We start from the raw sequence: 27,220 nt of genomic DNA, 5'->3' as shown, positions 1-27,220 counted from the left end.
AACTGTAATACAAGGCAGATCACTTGATTTACATAACAGTCTGCAAATGAAGAACATGGTTTATGTTTCAAAAATTGGAAGAAGCCAAAAACTCACTTTTTTTTAAGAAGCAGGGAAACTTTGTTTTGATTTGCGGGATGAATAAACTCCTGCCCCCAGGTATGACCCTTTTGGGGGCATAATAAACAAAGTAAAAGATGAATAAAATGAATATGTATTTATTCCATTCACCCAATTTTAACATCTTCCCAGCATAGAATATGGCGATAAATAAATACCTGTTTTTAAATGTCAATATATTTTTGTCAGCACACATTATATTTTTTATCTCTTTCTGTTCCACGTTTTGTCTTAGGCATTTTAGGAAAAAGTCCAAATTGTATGGTCCTTAATCATAACTACAGTGAACTGAGTGACAAGTAAAATCAGTGTTAGGTCAGGAAAATTATGTACTGGCTTCAGAAAAGCAAAGGGCAACGTAGCCTTATCCCCCCGACAACCCCACCCCGCCTGCCTCAAAAATCACACAGGTTTGTGTTTGCACTTGCCCTCCTCAGCACTGGAAAATAGCGGCCATGTGAACTCTTGACAGTCAGAAAGGATGTTAATCTCCAGTTCAGGTCTTGCATTTTCCTAACATGATCTTATGTGAAAGAGCAGAGGAAATTGTCTCAATGAAAACCAGCTTTGTTTCTGAGAGTGGTTTTATTTTTTTTGAAGTTGAGAGTCATTTTCTAAAACATAACGTGCTCAACCATATGTGATATGGTCATTTTCCCAAGGATAAATGGAGAAAAATTGTTGATCCCTGGATAGAATTCCCTGTTAGAATTCCAGGGTTAGAACTCCAAAACCCTAAACACATTTTCAGACGGATGGCCTTGTATTCTTACCAAATGACATTTATATTTGTCCATGATAAACAGTTCGGACTCCTTGGCTGGTTGGGTTTGGTAAATCTAGAGTTTGTCAGCTGCCTTTTCTACAGAACACAGGTTATCTCAATTCACATACCTTAATGTGCATATTTTCATGTCATTTCTAAATAATTAATTCAGACCCAACCCTTATACTTCTGCAATGGTAGATTCAGAAACTACTTAAGGAAGGTATATAGATTTTGCTGTTCACAAGTAATATTGGGTTTTCTTGGGATCACTGCCAAAGGGATATTCTTATATAAAGTATCAAGGAGGAGAGCTAAATTTAAGTAAGAGAGCTGCCAGGATCTGTAGCAATCTAGCTGAATGATCACTGCCTTGGACTGATTTATATAATATGTGTTTTTTAAATGTTCAGCTTTCCTTTTTCCAAAAGGATTTGGGTCAGCTTATAATGACACAGATAATGCAGTAAGATAAAAATAGATTAAAAATAAGTGAAAAAGATGAATCAAAGAGGAACTAAGGGTAAAAAGGTGATATGGAATATGGAGAAAGGGTGTACACCAAACATGCATCATGACATGCTATATAGTTGCTATGGGCAGGTCACAGATAGGGCCCAGATCTTTCTATCATGCCACGGGGAAAGGAAAACATGATCAGTCACACACACACATACACAAAATGAACCCACTGCTCACACCCTTGTTGACACTGAGGGGTAGAGCTGGGCAGGCCTGAGGAGAAGGGTTACAACGCAGCAATCTGGGCAGAATAAGCAGGCCCTCAAGCCCCAAGACAGCACCAGGTGTTAGTTCAATTTTACATCCAACTGGAGAGCACTTTTCACTTTATATTAGTGGTGAAACCAAAAAGCTTCAAAACTTCAGCGAGCTAGACATTCTCCTCCTTTCTTCTGCCTGTAACAACCCATCATTTTTCAGGGAAGGCAAGTGCATAACTACCTCCCTGATGACCCTAGTAAGCATGTTCAGGAAGAGGTCACTGGGCTGTCCCTTGCTTCTGTTTTATTCTGGTCCTGATGCCTTAGGCAGGGGTGTAGGAAAGTCAAAGGATCTGTGTGATTCCACCCAGGCCCTGCCTAACTTGAGGCATTATTCCTAGAGAGAAAATTGGAGAAAAATGTCATAAAGTAAGAAAAATATAAAATAAATAAAAACACACAAGTAATTAAATTAAAAGCCTGATAGTCTACATTCATGTATACATGTTTAATAAAATAATAGTTAACATTTATCAAGCACTTCCTATGTGTAGATACCGCTCCAAGAGCTTCACAATTTCATTCATTTAATCCTCCCAAGACCCTATGAGGTAGACACTGTTGCATTTTTGCAGACCTAGAAACTGAGGCACAGAGAGGTTAGGTGATTTCCCCAAACCACACAGCTAGTAAGTGGTGCCGTCAGGATTTGAACGCTAAGGGTCTCACGCCAGAGCTATTCTCTCATCTATGAACCCCAACATCCACCTCACCTCATCCTGCACCATTTTGAACTTCTACTCTTGGGTTATCCTGACTTCCTTTCCATGAAAAAAAAAAAAAATGTTAAAGGAAAACCTGGAGTGTTATTTGTGCTGCCGGTCCGTCATCCCCAACCTCTTTCTCAAAGACATGGTTGCTGGTGATGTGTGGTGAGCAGACATCTGAGGAAGCTCTGAGCAAGTTCCGTCCTAGGACTGGAAACTAAAAAAGATGCCTTAACGACAGACAGTCTGCGGTCAGGAACTTAACTCCGGGGGAGCGGCTTGCCCCTAATTCCTCATTTCTCCTTCATCGCTGCGTCTCCATTGCTCTGCCTCGTATCCAAAGCTCAAACGTTCACTCCTCTCACTTGGCCCATTGACTTGCCTTGCCAGAAAATCACCAGCTTGAATTATTCTGATGATAAAACCTTCCTCCTGAAGCTAGAGCCTACTTCCTCTGCCCATCTTTGATCTCTGCAGAATTTTTCTTTTTCGGAAAAACCATACTGGCAAGCACACCAAACTCCTTCCACATACTTGAGATTTTACAGTGGCTTTTTTGGAACTCTGCTGTATTTTACATGTCAGTTGATCTCTGCTGGAGAGAGTGCCACAAAGACCTGTTGACACCTCACGGCAGAATTTCACAAAATGTTCTAGGAAGAGATAATTTTCAAATTATACCACCAAATTCTGCTTAGGAAGGCATTTTCCAACCACTCCATTTTCAGCGGTGAGAATAGTCTGAGGGTGAAATTAGACATGGGGTATATACTTTCCTTTTCTTTCTCCCTATTTTTTTTTCCTTTTTGGTATTAGGAAGTGTTGCCTAGAAAACTGTGCCTTGCTTTCTATATGCTCACCTGAGAAAGCAACCCTAAAGAAATGCTATTTTTCTGCGATCAACACCCGGAAGTGACAGAAAGAGGACTCGTACCCTGCACCCATCGGGTTTAGGGCTCCCAGAGGAACGTGGCCCGTCATTCTGTGTCCCTTTTGTCCCATCTCTAAAACATTTCTTTCTGCTCTTGTCTGCCTGGACAGCTCTTCTTCCAACCACTAGCTAGAAAGGCAAATCCCTTTCATCCTTTAGACCTTGTTTGAGCTTCGATTCTCAAGGCAGACTTTCCTGACCCACTATACAAGTGTTCTCAAAGTGTGACCTATGGACCACTTGCATTGGAATGATCAGGGCCCAGAAAACTGCATTGTAACAAAGTCCCAGGAGATTCATCTGCATGTGAAAGTTTGAGAACCTCTGCTCTATACTGAGTTAATTCCATGCTCTATCCTCCCATAGCCCCTGCCCATCCCCTCATCGTAGTGCTGACTGACTTGTTTAATATCTATCCTCTACATCGGATCATAAGCTCCATCAGGTCAGAGATATAACTGAGTTTTAAGACCTTGGCACTTTCTGGCTTATAGTAGGCACTCATTAAATATTTATTGACCTGAATTGAAGCAAATCAATTTTTCAGAACTTTTTTTTTGTAAGGAATACTCAATTTCTTGAATTAATCTGTTTCTACTTTTAGCAGAAAGTGATAAAGCAATTAAAACAAGTTTATATGAAGAATTTAGTCAAAAACCAGAACCCACAGAATGTTCACATGTCTTTCCATATTGAATCTGACCTCACATTGGTCTGTTTGACCTGTGTGATTTCCATGAATGTAACTGAATAAAAACAGAGGCATTGTTGGTGATGAATAATTAATTATTGCCCAGAAGATGACCCTTTTCTGCAATGTTTTTTGAAAGATTTTCAAGAACAAAGCTTAAAACACAAAGAATTTTTATATCAAAATTCAGTCAAAGAGAGACAATGATACATAAGGAAACCCCTTTTAATCACAGACTCAACTCCCTTCTCGTGTGAGAAAAGCCTGGTTATTTAACTCACTAAAAACATTATATCCAGAAAGAAAATTCTGGGTTATATGTTAAACTAAAAAAAAAGAGGACTTAGGAATCCCAGAGTAAAACACTGTTATCTATGAAACTGGGATATTTCCCAGACTTCAGCTGGGCTACTCCCCAAATATTCTCTCTCCTTACCCCACCCAAAGAACAGTGGCATCCATGGGAGAGCAACAGGTTGTGAGAAGGGGAAAGCCACAGTACATATAAAATAAAACAGCAGTTACCTCCGTGTGTTCTCCAAGCACCGGTAGGAGGATTTAATACAGAAAAATAATAAAATTATAACTCTTGTAAGGAATTCAGTTATGTTCAAATAAAAGGGACATTGTTAAACTAAGTTTTCAGGGCCCCATAAACAAAATTCCAAAAAGCACTGAATGAACTGAAGCCAAGGAAATGCAAGCATTTCACTGACTTTCCAAGAGTTTAATCTACTTGGTCAGCTACTGTCAGAAGGAATGGTCAGTCTGTTGACTTTCAATAATAATGTTTGTGCCAGGCACAGGTATGATAACATTTGTACCAAGCACAGATATTATTATTATTCCTATTTTATAGGTAAGACAGTAGAGTTAGAGACATTAAATAACTAGCCCACAGTCACACAAATCACAAATGGCAAGTGGTAAAGTTAACATCAGGGCTGTATGCATCCAGGACCCAAGCTGCCTACACTGTTAAAAACCTGGAAACTTATGCTATTAAGTCATAATTTCTTAATAAACTGAGTGAATGTGAGGTAGAAAAAATATACTATATTTTCTTATGTAATTTATGGCCCCAATCCAGGGCCTTATTTCTAAGAGATGAAATTCACCATTTTGGAACTCTACCTGGGTACCAAAAGGCAAATCTGTCCTCAAACCAGAAATGATGAAGGGGAGGGTCCCAAGAAAGTTTGGCTGCCCTGGGCAATTTATTATGACAATTACAAGACTCTCTTCTGGACCTATTTTTTCCAGTTTCAAATGTTTACAGTGATCCAGCATTGATTTTTCACTTCATTATCTCACATATGAAATCACTTCCTTTCCTGATTTAGGACAAGGAAGCAATCTGAAAGCCTTCTGACTTTGAGAAACTACAACAACAAAAAAGAGAAACCAAAGAAAAGAAATTGTGACAGTTATTCAGTAGTTACATAAAAACGAAATTGAATTAACAGTCTGAAAATGCAGGGAAAGTGAGTCACTTTAATAGCAACAAGTGTAATAGTCACCATATGATTAATTGCTTTGTTTTCAGCCTTCTGAAAACACTTTCTCTTCTCCTCGCAAAACCCTTTCCCTCTTTTCTTTCTTTTTTTCAAAACTCCTGGGATTTTTTTGCACATCTGCAAAACCAATGTCAGTTCCAGGTTCCTATTCTGGTCTTGAACCAATCTGGCTTCCAGTCTCAGAAAAGGAAGCTAGTTCTCACCAGACAAACAAATTGAGGTGACCTAATACCTGGGGTGGGGGTGGGGGGCCTGACTGATAAATGACAGAGAATTTCAGGCCTGTCTGGTCTTAGACCACTGACAAACTAAACCACGTCAGAGCTTAGAGGCAATTGATCAGGTCATGGAAAAACAGGTGAATTTTACTTTTGAGTAGAGGGAGAGACTATGGGATAGAAAGAATTGTAAGAATAAGCTAAGTAGTATGGTTCTTTTTTAACAGAATGTTTTTTAGGAAAAAATCAGCAACGTGGGGAGAATATTTTCTACCCATCTACCTTCTTAATGACGATTTATGTCTCCAAACTGAGGCTGGTTTAAAAAAAAAAACATTTTGATGCTATCAATAAATAGAAGTAATGCTCTCAGTTTGTGACTTTCTTTCCACTAATAAAAATTCTTGAGCCTGTCAGGTTTCTGTCAACCTCTATTAAATTCATGTAAATGTGGAAGTGGACAAAACAGAAAATCTATACTCTTTGGAAAGGGACAAAGTTATACTTTGGAATGAAAAATTTTGAAAGGTTAGGAGAGAATGCACTTAGGACCATTTGGGGCTGAAAACAGAATCAGATCTTATTATCCCCACCACAAACCATGAAGGAAAACTGAGTTATTTGTGACGATTCAATTGGTACTTTCTTGGAGGGAAAAGATCCCAAACAATTCCTGGAAACTCTACTTCTCTGAGAAGATGGCATTTTTGCAAACTGAGGGTAAAGGCATGAGTAACATATGTAGTACATTTCCCCTTATAACACTGATCTGTTTGAAGTTGAGGGAAAAACCGCTTGGCAAGGTGTACTGGCCAAGTCAATGGCAAAAGTCATTTCAGTTTATCCTGATTCCTTTCCATGGTCCACCTCCCAGCCTGCTGGACATCCAGGCCCATGATTTATAAGTCTTGATTTGAAAACCAAGCTGCTGAAGATGCCTAGAGAACCCCATTCTCCTTGGCACTGCCTTTTGCCCCATGTCTGCAGAGATGACATAAGGAAAAAGATCTAAAGATTTTCCAGAAACAAGGTGGATTTCAAAGAGCATTGGACTGACTGTTTTTTGAAGGACTACCTAGCCTAAGGAAGACCTCATGGAACTGGGAATCAGGCATGGGGTCTTTCCAAAGGTAGAGTGATTCCCCAGCCTGGTTTGCCCAGGTCTTTCCTGGTTTTGGCCCTGAAGGTCCAGCATCTCTGGAAGCCCATCCTTCCATGCAAACTGGGACAGTTGGTCACCCCAGTAGGAGACTTTGGATGCCTTCATGGCACAAATGTTGAGAAAGAAAAATCCTAGCAATACTGAGAACAATTTGCTCAACGTGAGCAAGGGAGAAAATTGGAATAAAACCCCTGATAATAGCAGCTGACTTTCACAGAGCCCTTGTTTTGCACCAGGCCTCTGCTATGTGTTTTGCAAACATGATTTCAGTTAATCCCAATTACAGCCTTGAAAGTTACTTCTTATAGTCCCCATTTTACAGATAAAGAAACTGAGGAACAGAGAAATTCAAGTAACTTGCCCAAGTTCACACAGACAGTAAGGATAGAGCCAGAATGAATATCACAGAGTACGCTGAATTTAACCAAGAGTGATCCCTTCCACTTTCCACCATTCAAAATCTTCTCAGGCCCCATGCACAGCCTCTTTAAGCTTTAAGATGGAATTAGAACAGGACATATCTTTTCTTTGTTTGTTATCCCAGGAACTTGCTAGATGCCAGATGGTCCCTCAAGAAATGGACTAAGGAAGAGAGAAAACAGTAAGGCTAACGCTCGTTAAATGTCAATTGGTTTAGCACCTCCTAAAACAGAATCCATAAGCTTCTATGGAATAAAGCTATAAACTCTTACAGCAAAATTACTTGCATCCTGCATGAGTTAAGACCTTCAGTGCCTTCTCTCTAAAGCATTCTTTCAGTCATTGATCCTAGGCACTGGGCAACTTCTTGTGAGCTAAGCACCTTGCCAGACAGCTGCCCAGGAGCCCTGTTTAATCCTTCTCTCAAGGAGCAGTGGTGGTGTTTGAATAAAGTTGCCACTGTAATTGCTTGGCTTACCACTTAAGAGTATTATAGTCTCTGGGAGTGGATTTGTGGGAAAAAATTACAATTAAAAGAAATGTTAACAGTGTTCTATTGAAATACAAAGTGTATAGTTGCACAGGAGGAGACAACTTGCCCCAGACTGGTCACTAGAGGATTTATCTTATGGAGAGAAGCTGTTTTCTGTAAGCTGGTTTCCTGTAGAAAAACAGAATGCTGGAGCTTGTGGCTCTGAGAGGGGAGGGAAAAAAGGCAGTCTGGATGTCGCTCCAGGTTAACACTTAAAATCTGGCAAATGGAAAACACATCCAACTGGGAGTCTAACCACTGATACATTTGGATGACAAATTCAGACGTTCACATTTTAACTGGGCGTCCCTGACATCTCTCTCCCTGGACACATCTGAAAACACATGTATCTACCACTAGAGGGCCAGAGACCGTCACTACACAGTCATGGCTGTAATGCAACTGGCGCTGTCTTTTTTTGTATCCAGACCATCTGTTTTCGACTTAGTGTTTTACTGGACTTCCTAAAACCTGACCCACCTCAAAGTAAAATGACATTCTTTTTCCCCCAAGGGCACCCTCCACCATGAAAGTAAAACATAAGCATCAGGACCAGCTGACTAGAAGGAGGCAGTTTCTAAAGCCAATCACATAAACTTTCCAGATTCTCAAGAAAACAAATGACTCATGGAGCTCTTGATGGAGGGGTCCAGTGCTTCCCAAAATTTCAATAGACATAATGAGGAAATGGAATCTATCTGAGGAACTGACCTTTGTTCTGGGGCTATTGCAACTTAAAGGCACATCTGCATCCTACTGGCCACCTGTTAAGCAGCTCCCTTTATGTTTGTTGGCAGTAGTCCCAGGGATCTCTTTCCATCCATCTATCCAGTATTCATCTCTCCCTCCATCCATCCAGTCAACAAATATTTGAGCATGATTTTAGGCTCGGGAGTACAGCACAGATCAAGACAGACAAAGTTCAAGAGTGGTCATGGAGAACATTTAAGAGACTGTTACAGTAAACAAATGAGAAATGATGGTGGCTTGGACTAGTAGTGGAGACAGTGAGAAGTGAACATATCAGTGATACATTTTAAAAAGACAGCTGACAGGTCTTATGATGGTTTAGATACGGGAAATAAAGGAAAGAGGAGAATCAAGAATGACTCTGAAGTACTGGGCTTACACCATTGGGTAGGTAGGTGGTAGAGCCATTTCCTGAGACTGAATAATCCTAATTCAGGTAGGTAGAATGAGTCCTGTTAACTGTTACTCATTTTATTCCTTGTTTTCTTGAGATGCAAGAGGCTATTTATGCTTTCAGCCCTTGGCATCTGTAATGACAGCTTTTCAATGCAAATCTTTTCTGCATGTATCTCAAAACAAGCAAAAATTTGTTGGAGCCAGAGATAACGTAAACTATCAGCAAAAAGAAAATATTTCTCCTCAGTATCTGAGAAAATGAAAGAATAAACAAAGGCTTACATTCTGATTTTGCAGTCCTCCTTTGCTCCTGAAACGAGCAACTTGATTAAGTCATTAGCAAATGGGAATGCTACAAGCAGGGTTAGGGTGGGGACCTAAACTGTCTACTCCCCAGAACAACCTGCAAAGATTAGTGGATTCCTAGAGACTGCTTCTCTGAACAGCCTATTGTATTTCCATATTTCATGGAGTCTATGAGACAGAATTAAAAGGTCTTATACATTCACTCTGGGGCACTTCTCAAATTGCCTTTATTAAAATAAAAACACTTTATACTAGTATAACCCCTTTCATCTAAAGGTGGAAGAATTTGCAATCAGCAAACTGCTTATTTATTAGATGATACCCTTCAGAATCTAAATTAAACCTGGTGTGTCACATCTGTATAGCATACCCCGGCATACATAGGTTGGGAATTATAGGGCCAGAAGTAGCCTGGTATAGAGTAGGGTAATAATTCTCTTAGTAGACTTATTAACTACAACTGATTGGTGCATGAACATATGCAAAAGACTTTCCTGAGAATTCTAATTCTCATGTTGGTTGGGAAGCACCCTGTTTATCTGAATTCCTTCAGCCTGTGAAAGTTTATCCATCAGACCAGCCTCTTGAATAAGCACCCAGGGAGCTGCGCTGGAAAAAATTACTTCTAAGACAAACATTCCGTCAGAATGATTAGACTAAAATCCAAATTCATTATCTCTGTGAAAATAACACATAGATTCTTCTAATCATAATGACAGTGGAGTTCTTTATGCATGCTCTAAAAGGTGCCACAAGAAGAAAGCTTATTAAATAATAAGAATTTCAGTCAGCACACCTTGTCAACAATGCTGGAAAAAATAGAGACCCAGAGAGAAAATGTATAGTAAGTAGGTGGTCTTCCTGTCATACCAGATGACACATCCTCCCCTCAGAAGCCCTCTCAATGGCACAAGCCACAGGTGCAGTCAACCCTCAGCGTTTCTTTGCGTGACATTTGAACTTAGGAAGAAAAGTATTTTGCTAACCCCTTGGTGCTGAATGTTTGACCTTAAAGCTTACCGTTTGCTCCCTTTTTGTCTCAATCCTCATGACTACAAATGCTATTACTAGTCATAAGATTGTTCAGTCCCTTTTAAATTCCAGCCTTGGTATTTGACTCTCTGGCCTAAACATAATAGGGAATACAAAAATCCTAATTATTTCTAAGGGGCCTAATTCTTTCATCTTTCCTATGAGCTCCAAATTTTCCCAGCTGTATATGGAAACAGCACCCATGTTAAGTTTTAGCAATATATGCCCCTGAATCCTTCACTGAGCAAGAAGACATTACTAGTTAAAAAAAAAAAAAAAAAAAAAGGCATAGATTTGTACATGGACAGCCCTGGAACTGAATCTCAGCATTGCTACTGGTGAGTTAGGTGACTTTGGGAAAGTCATCAAACCTCTGTGTTTTTCACAATAAATGGAAGATACATGAAGGGCTATTATATAAACGATACATGTATCATATAAAATTCCTGGCACAAAATAAGCATTCAGTAAGCAGCATATATTATTATCATCGACAACGTCATTCCATTTATGTAAAGGTAGGAACTGACTGAACAGTATTTTCCATTTCAGCCTATGCCCGGCAAGGCTTAAAATCTTTGATCTTATGATTGGACTGTTCATGACCATACAAAGGTATGACACATCCAAGATACCTCTTAGAACAATCCATTTAAGAGAAATTCAGGCTGTTTTGAGTTTAGTCTGAAAAATCCATCCGAGTTTATCCATCATAAAAGATCACATGGGTGCAAAAATGCAAAAAGCATCATAAAGTGTCATTAGACACTCAAAGTGTCATTAGAAATGAAATGGTTCAGCTCATTCTTTACAGATGTGAAAACTGAGGCCCAACTAAGACAAGCAGCGTTTACAAGGTCATGCAACTTAGTGACGAGCTAACATCAGAAGAGGACAAAGTCTCAGTTAGGTTTATAACTTAAAACCTCTCCTACTCCAGTGATGGTTTTGATACTTTTTAACTAACAGTGGGTTTTCAGAGAGCTTGACTTGCCCAGTATTACAAACCAGTGATAAATTTGAGAGAGATCACTTTTTGTGGATGGAATTGCCCAATTCAAATATTCTCTAAAAGCTCATCTAGCTCTCAATATTTTATCATTGTTCTGCGTATTATTCAAGGAGACCCTTAACTACATGGACACATATTGTTCATCAGTCTCCAAAATGTTTCTTCTCTTCTAGCCAGACCAGTCTCTTTACAATCCCACAAACATTTATTCCATTGCCAAATCTTTCCCCATATGCACAATGATCTCCCTTTTCCTCTCTATTTATCCAATTCCTATTCACTCTGCGAGACCTAGTTTTCCATCTCTTCCGTGATGTAATCCCTCACTTGTCTGGTGTCATGAATCTCCCTTTCTTTGGAACTCCTACAGTCCCCAAGGCTAGCCCACAGTGGAGAACACAATTATTACTGGTATGATGTTCTCCCCACTGTTTCTTGTGTACATATTATCTTCCCAAATAGACTTATGGCCCCTTGAAGACAAGTACCATGACTTAGGCTTATCTAGTTGCAGTGGAGCAGAACACTATGATTGATGAACTCATAGAAAGTATTCAGTTAACACTCAGTTGATTGGGCGGGGGGCAGAGAGGAGAACAAACATTTTCTTGTTTCTTTAACAATTCTTGATTAACTTCTGTGAATCCACAAAAGCTAATACAAAAACTTCAAACCAGCAAGTTTGATTGAGGTCTTGAACTAATTAGAACTAATTAGGGAGCAGATAGGCTGCTCCTAACCCCATCCTACAATCCTTTCCTTAAAATGTGGAGAAAATCCACTTGAGACTTCCCAGGTGACTGACAGCTGTTTTTAAATGAGGTTTCCACTTCTGCAGCATCAATTTCTGGCAATAAGTCCACTCCTTAGAAGTGAAAATTTTGGGGGGATAAGGAAAGTTTTATTGAATCCATGTGATGAAAGATGAATAATATGAACCTCCATGAGCCAAAATCATTTAAAATATCAATTGCATACTTAATTGTACCAGAATGCCACAGCTTCATTATATAAACATGAAGTGACACAGGCACATCTTAGGAAAAGATTTCTTATCCTCGCTTATTTTCTTTTAGCATGTATTTATTGAGTGCATCATGACAATGATGATGATAATACTGACAGAATATTAAATATTAAATAAACATAAAAAAGTTAAAAGACCAGATTCAAGAGTCAAACAGTCTGGGTTTGAATTCTAGGTTCACAACTTGGTAACCATGTGGGCAAGTCACTTAACATGTCTATGCCTCACTTTCCTCATCCACTAAGTAGGAAAAATAATAGTATTAATTTGGAGATTTGTTGTAAGGATTAAAACAAGATAATACATGAAAATAACACTTTAAATGTGTTTTTAAACACATAGTAAACACTCAGCGAAGATTAGCTATTTACCATTACTATTACTGTCATTATTAAATACTTATAATATGTCAGGCACTGTGTCAAGCAGTTTATATATATTCTAGCAGGTATAAATTTTGTAAAAATGTGTGAGTTTGTTCACTGATATGTTTCAAACGCCAGGAGGAGTTCTTAGCCCACATAGGCACTGAGTAAATAATTTACTCTTCGCCACAGCCTTACAATGAAGCAGGCACCCAGAATATCACAGTGAGCAAGACGATGTCCTAACCTTCAGGTTGGGTGCGGAGGAAGAGGGGCCATGCAGAGAAGACAGACAAGTCAACAGGCAATTCTGATACAGGCTGATTGCTCTGATAAGATAGTACAGGGCATTTGCGAGAAGGTATGAGGAACACCTAATCCAAACTCAAGGAAACAACAAGGCTTTCTGGAAGAAATGGCATCCAGACTGAGACGTGAAGGATCTGTTAACCTGCAAATTAGAAGTCAGAGTATATGGCAAATCCAGCAGGCAAGAGAGTGTGGTCGTTCATTTTTCTGTGTATAATTCAGCACAGATGAAATGAGACGGGGAGAGAGGAGCCACAGAGGTCGACGGGGCTCTGAGTGCAGTACCAGGGATGTGGATGCCATCCTAATGGCAATGGGGCCATGCTTCCTCCATCCCGCTGGGTTCTCAGAGTTCTACCATTGGCTTTGAACTACATTAACTTTGGTATTCATTTGCCTATTTGCAAGTCCACGTTGCTAGAGTTATAATCACTTATGGTTTTCAGATCCAGGCCTGTTTTTGACCATCTTTGTGACAGTGGTTTCTAAGACCAAAGCTATCTTGAATCTTCTGAACTCAAAGCCTGTGGGCGGACGGTTGTTATCAGGAATGGATCCAATAGGATCTGTTATTTTTGCCCCAGAACTTCTCATTTGGCTACCTCCCCAGTACCATACTATGATTCACCCGGTCAATCTCTCTCTGCTAAGCTTATAGCAAAAGAGGCAGGTTAACTTTTTGTGCATGGCTGACACAACCTCAGAATGAGTGTATCTTATATTATTTTCAAATATTATGACAGGTGGAGAATTTTCAGTGAAGGAGATAAGTGGCAAGATGTGGAACAAAAAAAGTTTCAGAATCCTGCTGACCTTCCATTTAACATGTTCTTAACGCCAGTTTTTACTGTGCATGTATACTATATTACTCTGGACTTCCTAGGTGGTCCCCCAGTTAACCTGAATTTTTCTTTCTAGAATTCAAGGTGATAACATTACGTAAGGATAATAATGATATCTTCAGCAGGGGATCCCAAGGGAATTTTATATTCACCAAAAAGCAGCCTTTTATATAAATGTGTCGTGTCAGTTGGCATAATTACCTGAGAAAACCTAAATTCAAACAATCTTTTCCATCACTGAGCCATGTGTGAATTGGTTTATCATTGCAGAATGAACTCCTTAGTGGTTAAGGTATTAGGAAAATTTTAAAAACAGGCTATGTGTTCAAAAACTGGAATCTAGTACTAGACTATAAGCTAAGAAAAGGCAGTCGTTGTTTTTGAAATTAAAACCGGTGAGGAAGGCAGATAATTTAAGTCAAAACCTTAGTAGTATGGTGAGGAATTTCAGAGAATCAAAACAAATGGGGGGAAAGACCCCATCATTATTCTCTTAGCCCTACTTTTCCGGCACTGCTTTGTTTGTGATTTCAGTGTAGTGAGAGGGATGAGGGAGGGGAAGACAGGTAAACAAGAGGCAGGAGAGGAGGAGTGGGGTGAGGGACGAAAAGAAAAGGATGAAAAGATGAAAGGCGTGGTGGAGAGCATTCTCAGAGCCATTTAGAATTAAGGAGTAGCACTAAAGATAGGGGAGTGCAGGCACGCCATGCCCCTTGCTTACCACCAACTCCAACACCAAGCCAGGAGGTATGCCTATTGGGTGGAAAGTGCAAATGTTACTCAGGGACATGCAATGTGAGTTATGTGGTACAAGATGGGACAAAGACATGAAAAGAACTGTTAAAAATGTCAGCCGATTGCTAAGCTGTCCAGTCAGTCGGCCAGTGAGTCCAGGGCACTTGCTTTGTGCTCAGTTGGTATAAAAGCTGTCATCACAGCCTAGATGGAGAGGGCTAAGAGGGACAAGAAAGGGGCCTGCTGATGCCCACAGGAGGGCAAAGGAAATGTTGCAAATCTACGTAGATTTGCCGTCTGAGGCAGAAAATAAATTGCTGACAACCTAGTAATAGAAGAAAAGTGGCTCAAGTTTATACAAATATTCATCCTATTTTGATATCTAGAATATGAATCAGACTTCCCTTGTTTAATTAGCCATGAGGTTTGATGAAGAATATTTTTCAAGTCAAGCAAGGAAAAACCAGGCTAATGCATGAAAGTACAAAAGGGCAGAAGAAAGTATCCACCTTTCTTATAAAATCCCTTAGAATATTTCAGCAGGCGCTGGGTTTCTTAAGTTAGGGCGGTGCTCTGGCTAACCCTGATATGCCTTTTGATGCTTAATTCAAAGTTCAGCAGAAGTTTAAAAGGAAATGAAGTGCAAACTGATTACTCAATATATAATCACTTGGAGAAAGAGATCCACCCCAAAAATATTTTTGCCATGGACTTTTTTCAGTGCCCTACTTTTGAAAATTCTTTCAATAATGTAAATTAAAAAAAAAAAATTCCATGCTACTTAAGTGTTTGAAATGAAAGAATTGTCTTTTACAGAGAACCCTATGTGTCATCATTTTCTCAATATGCTTGTTTTGGTATGTGCTTTAAAAGACCCCAGGGCATGAAAGATGGGAAGCATATTCATGTGGATAGAGAAGATGGAGAATTACAGGCTCCTTTCCAGTGGACTAAAAGCAATTTAATGAAAACAGTCCTATATGATATCAATGGCTTTGCAAAAACATTCAGGCAATAATAAACTGAAAAATGATTTAGTGTATGCAAAAACTCATACCCTTTGGCATTAAGGTATCATATAAGCAGAAGCAGGTACCCCATTCCAAGAAAACATGAAATATAAATTCCAATTTCTTTTATATTTTTATGACCTAATAAATAAGACCTGACTGGAACTAGAGAAATGGGACATCTTGACATGTCAATATTTGTAGAACAAACGTCATGAAATAAATTATGGTAATTCACAATTTTAAGGGATCTAAGATTATCTTACCTTGAGAAAAAGTCAGAAGTCAAAGGGAAAAAAAAAAAAAGTATAAATAGATGACATCTGAAATAGAAATCCTTTGTGTCCAGGAAAGAAATAAGCCTGAGGTGTGTGTTTAACAGCTGTATGCAGAAGAACGGCTGTTGGGGGCAGTGCCGTCCTCTCTAATGAGGAAAGAAGAGGAAATGAATTTAAATTACAACCAAAGGAATTTAAGTTAGATCGAAAGATCTTATTGGCAATGAAGGTTTTATAAACCCTGGAAAAGATTCCTGGGGAGGTTTTAAAATTCCCTATCTGGATATATTTAATGGAAGAGAGATACCTATCAGCCTAGGATGGTTGAGGTAGAGACCTGCCTGGAATTCGCTTTCAGCTGAATTCTGTAAATCTAGATTAATTCCTGACAATGTTCGCGATGTCAAAGACAGCAAGTGCTAGACAATGGCGAAAAGTGTTGCCCCTTATTAAAAAAAAAAAAAAAAAAAAAAAAACTAACCCAAAGTAATCATTTCCTTGGAAAATCAATTGGCATATGCTAGCTGGTTATAAGTGGACTGTACAATTATAATAGACTCTGGTTTTTATTTTCTTTTTAGCCTGGTTTCCAGTGGAAGGAAGGCTTATGAAATCTGTCTGGCAGGCTATGCCCTGCTTAATACTTTTTACTTTCCTTCTTTAGGCTGGTTATAACCAAATCTCTTAGAAGAATCTAGACTTAAGTAGCAATACATGTCCCTTCAGAGTAATACCTGTGTTTCCCTCCTAACTGAAAGAAGGAGGATGATTCCAGCACTGCCATCACCTGCTCGCTCCTTACCCTCACACAGACTCCAGCAAGTTCTCTGCAACTTGCAGAATTTCCCCTCACTTCCAGTGCACAGACAGAGCACTTGCACTCACAGTTCATACCAAAATTCTCTAATTTGTTGTACTTCTTTGTTTATACAGCTGTGTGTCTGTTTGCCCCAGTGAGTTCACCCCATCTATTGTCTGGTTTTTATTGTGAGCTCCTGGAGGCGAGGCATGGAGCCTGTTTAGTTTGCTTTGCATGACAACACGCGTGCACACTGTGCTTGACAGTGATGGTTCCTGGGATGACTGGATGCTCGATCAATAGACTCCATGGGTTAATCAAAGCTGGAGGCAGAAGACTAAGACTCAGTTCTTAGACTCTGTGTCATCCCATGATCCTCCTATAGGCAGCACACCAAAGCCATAAGAACCGTCAGGGACCAAAAGGAACCAAGCAGTATGGAGAAGGGTCTGATCAGCAACTGGAAAATCTAATGAACCAGGGTCTGAAATGCACAGAAAGTACGACTGCATTCATCTGGGAGTTTGCCCACCACCATGACCCTCCTTTCTCTTGCGTATAAGGCCAGTCTTGCAGATGTTCTCAGTTCAAAGCATCATCTGTCAGATTTCAGACACTCCACAGAAAACTATCAAGTTCACAGTCTCTCGACTTTCTTATTTCTTTATGTTTACAACCCAGATATTTTCACCAGAATTAATATTTTTCCCTTCCCACCAATCCCTCCATAATCCCCCTTCAACCTTACTTTATGCCAGCCTTTCCTCAGTGACCCAAGAGCACAGAGACAAGTCGATCCACGTTTCTTAGCTGGGTTAAAATTTTCCAGTGCCTGTTCACCCCTGAGTGTCTTCAGAGTTACATCAAAGGACAAAATGATTGATAAAAAGCCTTCCCTCAGGAAAAGCACAGGAAGTGACATTTCATTTAATTCAACAAATATTTTCTAGGTACCAGTTATGAGCCACTCATTGTGTGCTGAGGAGAGAAAGGGGAGCAAAACATAAACTCTATCTTCAAAATGGATATATGTGTGTGTATGAGTTAATTTAAAATTTTATTAAAGGATCTTAAGTATAAGAAGATTGCTTTATTGTAGAATCATGGTAAGGATTAAATAATATAATATATATGTTAATATACTTAGCACAGAACTTGTCAAGTAAGACATCCTCAATAAGTAGTAACTATTACTATTGCTACTGGGTTATGGCTTAATTTAGGGCAATTTTTTTGTGAAGGCTCTCCCTGGAAATCCAACTTGACCTTGGATTATGGACAATATGTTTGGTTGTTATGGGGGTAAGAGGAACCATTACATTCAGGTGCAAAAACAAAAACAAAAAACTATCATCAAAAACACTGAAGTCAATATTTTCCTATCAAAAATGGAGCTCAACCACGTTCTGATGTCCCGAGAGTCTGGCTGCAGTCTTTCTCTGCGAAGATTCTGGAGTATTTCAGAACACTGACCATATCTCAAACACACAGAGCACACTTTTTCTCCTTCCTGCTTCTTTCTACCATGTTCTGCATCAAAGTTATTCCACAGACAAGTGACTACTAAGATACACTTGAAGTTTTTCACACTTATTTCAAAGGTACATAAAATGATTATTTGGGGGCATCATTTTAATTAGTTAGCTGTTATTGAATCAGTATCATCAGTTAGTCTTCAATAAGAATAAATCCACTTTTAACTGGAGGTGAAACCAAATCAAATTTTACTCACCCAAAGCGTTTTTCTTAAACTTGCCCAGAACAAATTGTTTCACAGGTCATCTTAGATGAGGTATAGTGTTTAATTAATCAATTACTCAATTATTTAATTATATGGATGAATATACTAATGGATCATAATGCAAATGTTAAGGTGATTGAATGCAAGGATGTCAAAATATAGTCAGCCCAAACAGAGGAAATCACTTACTTTGCACTTGTTTGTTCAATTTAAATATTGCTGTATAATGCAAAATATCTGGATAACTGAAAAGAGACTCCATACTAGATTCTCCTTGAATAGATATAAAAACATAGCCTTAGTCTTTTTCCTGAACTCTGTTGTTTAGAAGACCTCTGACCACACCTTGAATCACCATTATATTCTTACTATTTTATCCTGTCTGAAAGTTTATCTAACAGTTTCATTTGAAAAGGGCTACAATTTCTCAGCAAGGATGAGGAACTTCTAGGAAACATTTGATATATTTCTAGCAATTTGAAAAGTGTCAGGAGGATGTACCTAGAATGAAAATCTCATTGACTACTTCCTCTCAATTCTCTCTTCTTAACTTGCATTACGAAGGCCTAATTTTAGATTCCAACCATTGAAGCTTCTGCTCTCCAGTTTTCTAAACTAAAGTCACTATTTCTCAAATTTATTCGCATATTGAAGTGTTAATTAATTTCTCACTTCATCCTTCCTTATTCCAAACAGGTAGGAATTTCAGGTATACTTTAGATCTTTAGATCTTTTCAATCCTTTCTTCTACCAGTTCATTTATACTTGGCTTCTTTGAACTGTGTGACCATAATATGGGTCTTAAAAATAAAGGAAAATGAGGGCCTCCCTGATGGCGCAGTGGTTAAGAATCCGCCTGCCAATGCAGGGGACACGGGTTCGAGTCCTGGTCCAGGAAGATCCCACATGCCGCGGAGCAACTAAGCCCATGTGCCAGAACTACTGAGCCTGCACTCTAGAGCCCATGAGCCACAACTACTGAGCCCGCGTGCTACAACTACTGAAGCCCGCATGATTAGAGCCAGTGCTCCACAACAAGAGAAGCTGCCGCAACGAGAAGCCTGCGCACTGCAACGAAGAGTAGCCCCCGCTCACCGCAACTAGAGAAAAGCCCATACACAGCAACGAAGACCCAACACAGCCAAAAAATTTTTTAAATAAATTAAAAAATAAAGGAAAATGAGTCTCTCTAACTGCAATGTACTTAAAAGTAGGCCAGTTATCCACAATCCAGACCCTCAGTAGTGGCTTAGTACAACCTTAGGAGATTTTTTTCCTCTCTCCTAGTTTATCAGGATTTAGTCATTAATTCAGAATTAACCTTGTTTCAGTAGATATAGAATTTCACAATCCTAGTTTTATCTGAGACATACAACCTTAAGTTTTTTGTAAAAATCAGCTGAAGGATGAAGGCGTTCCTTCGGATGGGTGGAGAAAGGGAAATGGCCCTCCCACCCCTTGCTCCGGCTCTCCAAACATTATTAATGAAACCAAACCAGATGCACCACTCCATGGGACTGTAAGAATAGCTTCCAGGAACCTCAAGGTACCTCACTTAACTGTCCTTCTAAAGCCCTGGCATTTCTAAACAACTCAAATGCACAGTTCCTGGGGAAATCTTGTGCCCAATTTAACAACATTGTTAAATCAATGAACATTTTCCATGCTCCAGACAACTGCCATGAATCAGTACAGTAAAATACAGTGTCCTTTGATAAACTTGAAACTAAACCCCGGCATAATGTCAGTGGGATAAGAATAAGCAGTTCCTTTGTTTTGCCGATTCCTAATTGACCAATCTTCTTTAATATTGTGTGAGAGAATAGGATCTGTCTTCTGATGACCTTTACTCACTTGTTGCACAGTTGTAAGGATTAAACGAGACTGTACAGATAACACAATTAGCAAAGAGACTGGCCCAAAGGATGTGTTTAATAAATGTGTATTTCCCATCCCTTCAAGAATCATAAGAATGCGGCCCGCCTGGCTGCGGAGGAAGTTCACAATTGGTGGGGATAGGCTATGTTGGAACATATCAAAACTTGAGCCTGAGTGTCTGAATGTTATATCATTTCTGAAATGGTGTGGCATATCTATAAATAGCAATTCAGATTTTTCTCATGAATTTTATAGAAACAGATCTCATTACTGTAGAATCTTGCGGTCATAGTTGGCCACTGAGACCCAGCCACTAAGGTTCCTGCAGTTCCAGAGTGAATGACACCAAGAGGAACAGCTTTAACTCTCATCTACTCAGTGGGGCAGTTAAGACATCTCCCCATTCCAGAGGTTTGTTTTAAACCAGCCTCAAAAGATGAAACCCTGTTTTCAGCACTTTCAGAGCTGAAAGGGGAGTCTTTCACTAAGGTTTGCTCCTTACCCAGTAAATAAATCACATGTTCAGCAGCACGAAAAATATTGGTGGGAGGTGCACATTCTTCAATTCAAAGCAAAGAGCCTGTTGACTGGTGGTCTAGTTTTGAAAGCATCTGATTTGACAGGGGAGCTCTCATCACACTACTGAAATAATTTTACGTTGTTGTGATTGTTTGTGGGTTTTTCTTTTTTCGAAATTGAAGCAATGTACTTTAATCAGAACCATCAAAGCTTTGAAAAATGTCCACATAAAAAGTATTTGCAAGGCATCCAGCAAATATTTATGGATCAACTACCACGTGCCCATCCTTGTTCCAATTGCAAGGGATGTTACAGTGAACAAAACAAACAAGTTCCCTGCTCTCGAGGAGGAGTGGGGAGATAGGAAGTGTTGGTGTTGAATGAATGTACGAATGAATGAAATGTATGATTAAGTAGGGAACGTATAAGGGCTACTGTGAGATGAAAGAGAATTAGATTAGAGATACATGAAAATGAGTGGCTGACTTTCGATCAGATGGTCAAGGAAAACCTCTCTGAGGAAGTGACATATAAGTTGAGATTTAAATAGTGAAGAGCCCAGCCATGCAGGGCTCTGGAGGAAGAGCATTCCAGGCACAGCAAAGGCAGAGGCCTGAAAGCGGGGACCAGCACGATGTTTTCCATAAGGAGAAGGCCAGCGGGGCTGGAGAATAAAGGGCAAGGGGGAGAGGGGGCAAAATCGGGAGGTAGGCAAAGTGAGAATCCTATGGGGCCTGGAAGCTGGGAAAGCAATCTAGGTCCGATCTAAATGCTATGGGGCACTATTGGACGTGAGAGCGGGGCTGTTAAGTGGGTGAATGGCATGATCTGACTGACTCTCAAAGTTCACCGCATCTGCTGTGAGGAGAGTGGAGCAGGAGTAGATACATTTTTAATGCAACTGGAACCATGGAAGAGTTGTTAATAAGGAAATGTGGAGGGGAAGTGAGGGCGGTTGAGTCTGGGCACCACTGTGGTAGGAGGGGCCGTGAGGGGAGGGAGGCCAGAGCCGGGCTCTGAGGAGGAGAAGCCTGGTGTTCCTTGAGACGGCCTGAGGTGAAAGCGTCAGCCTCCAGCCTACCCGAGCCCCCAGAGCTGCCCTGTGGCCGCCTTGTCCTTCAAGTGCAGGAGCCAGCTGAAATGTGGGGAATGGAAGCCAATGTGACCGTCTCAGTCTGGCAAAACAAGCCGCAGGGGGAGGTTCAAAGCATAGTGAGAAGGACGGGTACCAACCTGTGGCTGAAGCCATGTCCCCCGGAATCCTTGGAGGCGCTGCCCAACACCTCTGACCTGGGTCTGAGGGCTGTGCCCCGAGTCCCTACCCTGGCTCACATCGCCTGGATGCTACAGATGAAGCAGAGCCTTCTGCCCGGGTCAGGAGCATACACGGCCCCTGAGGAAACCCTGGAAACCCAGCCCTCTGATTGTCAGGCAGCGCAATGCCTCAGGGCCCAGCCTGCAGGAGATGGAGGAGAGACTCCTGCCCTCAAAGAAGCCCTGCCGACCCTAAGCCGCCTATGGAGCTGCACGATGAGCGGCGCCACCTGCGCAGCCAGATTGCTAAAATCGTGGCGGCTGATGCAGTTTCGGCTTCATTAACAACAGATTTCTTATCTCCAGAAAGTTCAAAGGTCTCTCCCCGCTTACCTTGTCTTGGATCTTCATTCCACTCTACAACTTCTTTCGCCGTTAGTGACATCGCCGAGGAGACCCAGGTAGACTCCCTGAGCTTCCATCTGTCCTCCTGACTTGTTCTGCCAGCCCTGATATTTGCAAACCAGAACACAAAGCTACTGTGTCTTTCTGTCCCAGGCCAGCAGCTTTGCAGACATGATGGGTATCCTGAAGGACTTTCACCGGATGAAGCAGAGCCAAGATCTGAACCCGAGTTTATTGAAGGAGGAAGACCCTGCCGTCCTTATCTCTGAGTTTACTCTGAAGGAAGACGATATCAGTAGAAAAGGAAACTGATGGCACTGAGCTCTGCAAACTCAGTCTCCTGCTCCTGGAATTCCTTCAATAGCTGCCTTCCTCATGGCAGATGTTTCTGCCTCTCAATTAGAAATCTTCTGCAACAGTCTTGCCAAAAGCTTGGACTAAAAGAGAAGAGCTGCATTATATGTTTTCCGTATTTCAAACTTAGCAGAAGCTAAGGCCTGTTTTGAGCTGAGACATGTTGCAGCTAATTGTATAGGTTGGAATGTCCCAGTTTAAAGGGTGAGATAGAAGTTTCTGTTTTTTTCTTATCCCTGGGTGAAAACAGGTCCTAAATGAATGACCAACCTTATTGTATTAAACTCTGGACATGTAATATTAATTTATTTTCCAGAAAGTTTGTGCAATGTATACTCCCACTTTACCCAAATCAACATTTAATATTATTTTTTTTATCTTTGCCAATTTGATAACCAAAATTTTAATTCAATTGTTCAATTCACATTTCCTTTACTTACTAATGAGGTTGAACATTTTTTACATGGTTTTTAGCCTTTTTTTCTTTTGTGAATTTTATGTTCATTTAAGTGCTCATTCTTTAATATGGTGTTAGTATTTTTTTCTTGGTGATCTGTAAGAGTTCTTTCTCTAGGAAGGGTATTAAGACTGTCTTTGTCAATTTTTGCAGACAAATTCCCAGAGTGACTTTTACATTCAATTTTTAAATTTTTATTGTAAAAATATCACACGTACGAGCAGGTATGCTCCAGTTTTCTATTGCTGCATAACAAGCCACATCAAAACGTAGTGGCTTTAAAACAACCAACATTTTATTGTATCTCACAATTTTATGGGTCTCAGCTGGGAGCTTTTTCTCTCTCATGGCTTATTCACCTTATTCAGATTGGCTGACCTGAAGGGCCTCAAATGGCTTTACTCGCATGCTTAGTGCCATGGCAGGGATAGAAGGAAGGCTGAGCTCGGCTGGAATTGCCAGCTGGAGCACCTAAATGTGGCTGTTTCTGCACGGTGGCCTCAGGGTACTCAGACTTCTTAATTGGAGGCTCAGAATTCCAAAAGACAATATTCCAGAAACAAGGCAGCAACTTCCTGGCCTTTTATGACCCAGCCTCAGAAGTTACAGAGTGTCACCTCCGCTGTGCTCTATGGGTTAAAGCAGTCACAAGCCCTTCCAGATGCAATGGGAGGGAACACAGAGAAGGGTCAAAGAATTTGTGGCTATGTTTTCAAACTTCCATAGGGTACAAAACATTTTAAAGACTAAAACAAATTCCACTTCACCTTTTAAGTTGTTTATAATGTTTTTAGTAAGCAACTGGTTTTTAAGTACTTACATTAATCTCTTTCTTCTTCTTTGTGATTTCTTCCATTGCTTTGTAATTCATTTTTTAAAATTATTTTCAAGGTGTGTGTCTACAAACTCAAGGCCATTATCAGTTACTATATTGGGAGAAATGACTTTATGGTCTTTAGATACTTTAAGTACTATGTATTCTGGCTGCATTCATTTAATATAATTCTTAATCCTTTTCATCCTTAAATTTCCATCAGTGATACATTGGAAAACTCATCTAAAAATTCAGGTTAACCATACATTTAATTATGTAGTTGCTGTGTGGAGGGGAAAAAAAAGAAGTGTGACTAAATAGTTCTTGCTTCGTACTTTGCCACGTTTCTGGTTCATTCTTCCAAAATGAACTGAAATGCAATGAGCTACATTTGGTCTGTGTAGCTAGTAGTTCCCATCAGGTGTTGCGATGGTGCTCAAATATTGAAAAATTTGATTCATTTCATAAATGTGATTGTAGCACTCTTTCTTACAGTGTTCTGAATGACAAAGCAAAAAGGTGTCCTCCTATAACAGCATTTAATTAGTAATTATTTTAAAGGACATTCTTCTGGCTAATAGGAAAGGACTCCTTGTAAACATATATTGTAAAAACTCAATAAATGCTAAATGATGATGGTCATCTAATGCTCTAAAAATTTAAGTTGAGATCTTTTCAGTTATTTTCTCTGTTTCCAATAGTGCATTTCAAAAACTGGTTTTGTCTTCTGATTATGGAACTGTGAAAGCTGTGCAGAAAGAACTAAATTGAATAAGATGTATGACACACACATAATTGTGATCTTCAGTGTTTTTATTTATCCTGTGTATCTTTCTCCTATTTTATTTTCACCATATCCAGAAAAAAAAAAATTGGAGGAAGAAAACATTGGAAAAAATCTTATTGTCTAATGCAGTTAATCACCATGAGGGCGGGGGTCGTATCTTTTTTGGTTCTTTTCAGCATTTTATCTCCAGCACTAAGCATTGTGCCTTGCACATAGTACTGCTCAATGAATATTTAGTGAAGAATGATTTGGGTAGAGGCACAAAAGTATTTACCAGCCTGTTCCTGTGATCTAGTCTGAATCTGGAGAGTTTCTTTTTCATGGAGGCAGCTATGTGAGTGGAGCATCTCCTCCGTATCTGTTTCCACTACCTGCTATTCATACCACACAAGCAATGGACTGGAAAAGTCAAGCCCTTGAGTCCATTTACCATCTGAACTTTATTACGAGAGATCATTTGAGATTCCATGGCTTTCCAGAGACAAAAGGTTCTCAACTCACTTATGGTTAGCCCAAACTTTATTTATGTCTGAATATCCACAAGTTGAGCCAAAGTTCAGAATGCTGCTGGGTCCACCCTTCAGGCTCGAGTACACATGTCAGAGGTTGGGCCTTGTGTTTTGAGTACACTCGTGTTTTATAGACATTCAGCAGCTAGAACCATTCAAGTAGTTCTTCATTTTGTGTTGAACACACAATACAGGTAAAGTCCAGAACTATACTGTCCAATATAGTAGCCATTACCCACAAGTGGATATTTAAATCCAAATTAATTAAAATTAAAAACTAAAAATTCAATTCCTCAAATGTACTAGCCACATTTGAAGTGCTTAAATAGCCATTTGTGGCTAGCGGCTACCATATTGAACAGTGCAAAACGAGAACATTTCCTTTATCACAGAAAGTTTTACTGAATAGTACTGTTCTAGAATACATCACTTATATCACATTGCAGAAATTCTAAATTAGATACCCAATTCTGCACTTATTTCCTAATCGACCAATCCTGGCTTTCAAATCCTTTTATTTATCTAAGTTTCTAAAGCTTCACTGTTTAAATCTTTTTTGAACAACAAATATAAATAATATTTCCTAAACAAGTCTCTGTGAAATATATCAAAACAAAATAGAGACTATCTATTATGCAAAACACAGAGTTAAATTTCTGAAATTCGGTTTAAATGGGGAGAAGTCCCATATGACTCGTAAAAAGTCTAAATTACACATGGTTTATAAAGCATACTCAACTAAATTACATCAAAAGCTCAGACGAAAACCTGAAAGTATTGCTGAATTAAAGCTCTACCAGACCTGATTTGATACATAATAGAGAATAATTTCTAACTCGAATACTGCTGTATGCAAATTGGATGGAAATGTGTTGATGGCAGAGATCACTTCTCTTAAATAAACCTAACTTTTCTCCCTGAGGTATTACTTCCTCATAAATTTACTTCCTCTGTAGCAACTGCCCACATCCTTTCTAAATTATCTGTAACCTGTATTAATGGAAATTAAATTAATGGGAACCTAGCACATAATATAACCATGAAAAGCAATAACTGTATACTGAAAAAAAAGGTTTATTTGGACAAAAGCTATATATAGTATATGTGTAAAAATAAATAAGTGCATATTTGCATACATAGAAATACAAAAAATTATTCTCTCTCCTAATCAGCATACAAAGATCTCTAATATCAACTAAATGTGCACTTACATTTCGGCCAATAACAGCAACTTTTATTGAAGTGTGTCTTTATACATTGCTGTAATGTAATTTCTCCTATGATCCCAAAACAATACACTTTGATAATAATCCAGCTTCTTGTTGTCTTTCCAATTGAGTAAAAGTATCCTCTTTTTTTTCTACTTCAGAAGCTATTCCGGAAGTGGAGTAGCGTCGGGTGAAGAGACAGAAACCAGCCCCAGACGTGCCACAGGAAAGCACAAGCAAGGACGGTAGTCCTCGATTCCGCAGGCAGGCCGAGTCTATATGTAAGTGTGAGAAGCCATGGAGGGCGCGGTGGCCTGGTGGCCGGTGGTCCACAGGCGCGGCGGCTGCGGCGACGGAACTCACCGTCGCTGTTCGGAAGACAGGGGCTGTTGGCAGACCCTGGGGTACCCGGCCTGCCTGCAGGTCCTATCTCCCACCTTCATCTCCACTGCAAAAGCCTTGAGACCATCGCTACTAATGCCAGGTTTTTAAATCCCTGAGAGTAAAATACATGTGCAGAGTGTGATTCGAGCTGATTTTTAAGCCCAGGCACGTTGAATAGAGTCTTAAAATAATCATTGCCATAG

General features: G+C 39.7%; 1 protein-coding gene and 1 pseudogene across 4 annotated transcripts in view; both read left to right on the top strand.

Annotated features, from left to right (window-relative positions):
- Positions 1–27,220, top strand: part of COL8A1 (collagen type VIII alpha 1 chain) — a 156,053-nt gene that overhangs the window by 73,271 nt on the left and 55,562 nt on the right. For all 4 annotated transcript variants that reach the window (XM_036850813.1, XM_036850811.1, XM_036850809.1 and 1 more), the window contains one exon: positions 26,795–26,914. The gene's annotated coding sequence lies outside the window, so the exon portion shown is untranslated. The remainder of the gene's footprint in view (positions 1–26,794; positions 26,915–27,220) is intronic.
- Positions 21,986–22,816, top strand: LOC118894506 (annotated as a pseudogene).

Source organism: Balaenoptera musculus, chromosome 4 (assembly GCF_009873245.2).
Source record: "Balaenoptera musculus isolate JJ_BM4_2016_0621 chromosome 4, mBalMus1.pri.v3, whole genome shotgun sequence".
Lineage (NCBI taxonomy): Eukaryota > Metazoa > Chordata > Mammalia > Artiodactyla > Balaenopteridae > Balaenoptera > Balaenoptera musculus.
Note: the sequence above shows the minus strand (reverse complement) of the source record. Positions and strands in the feature narration are given on the sequence as shown.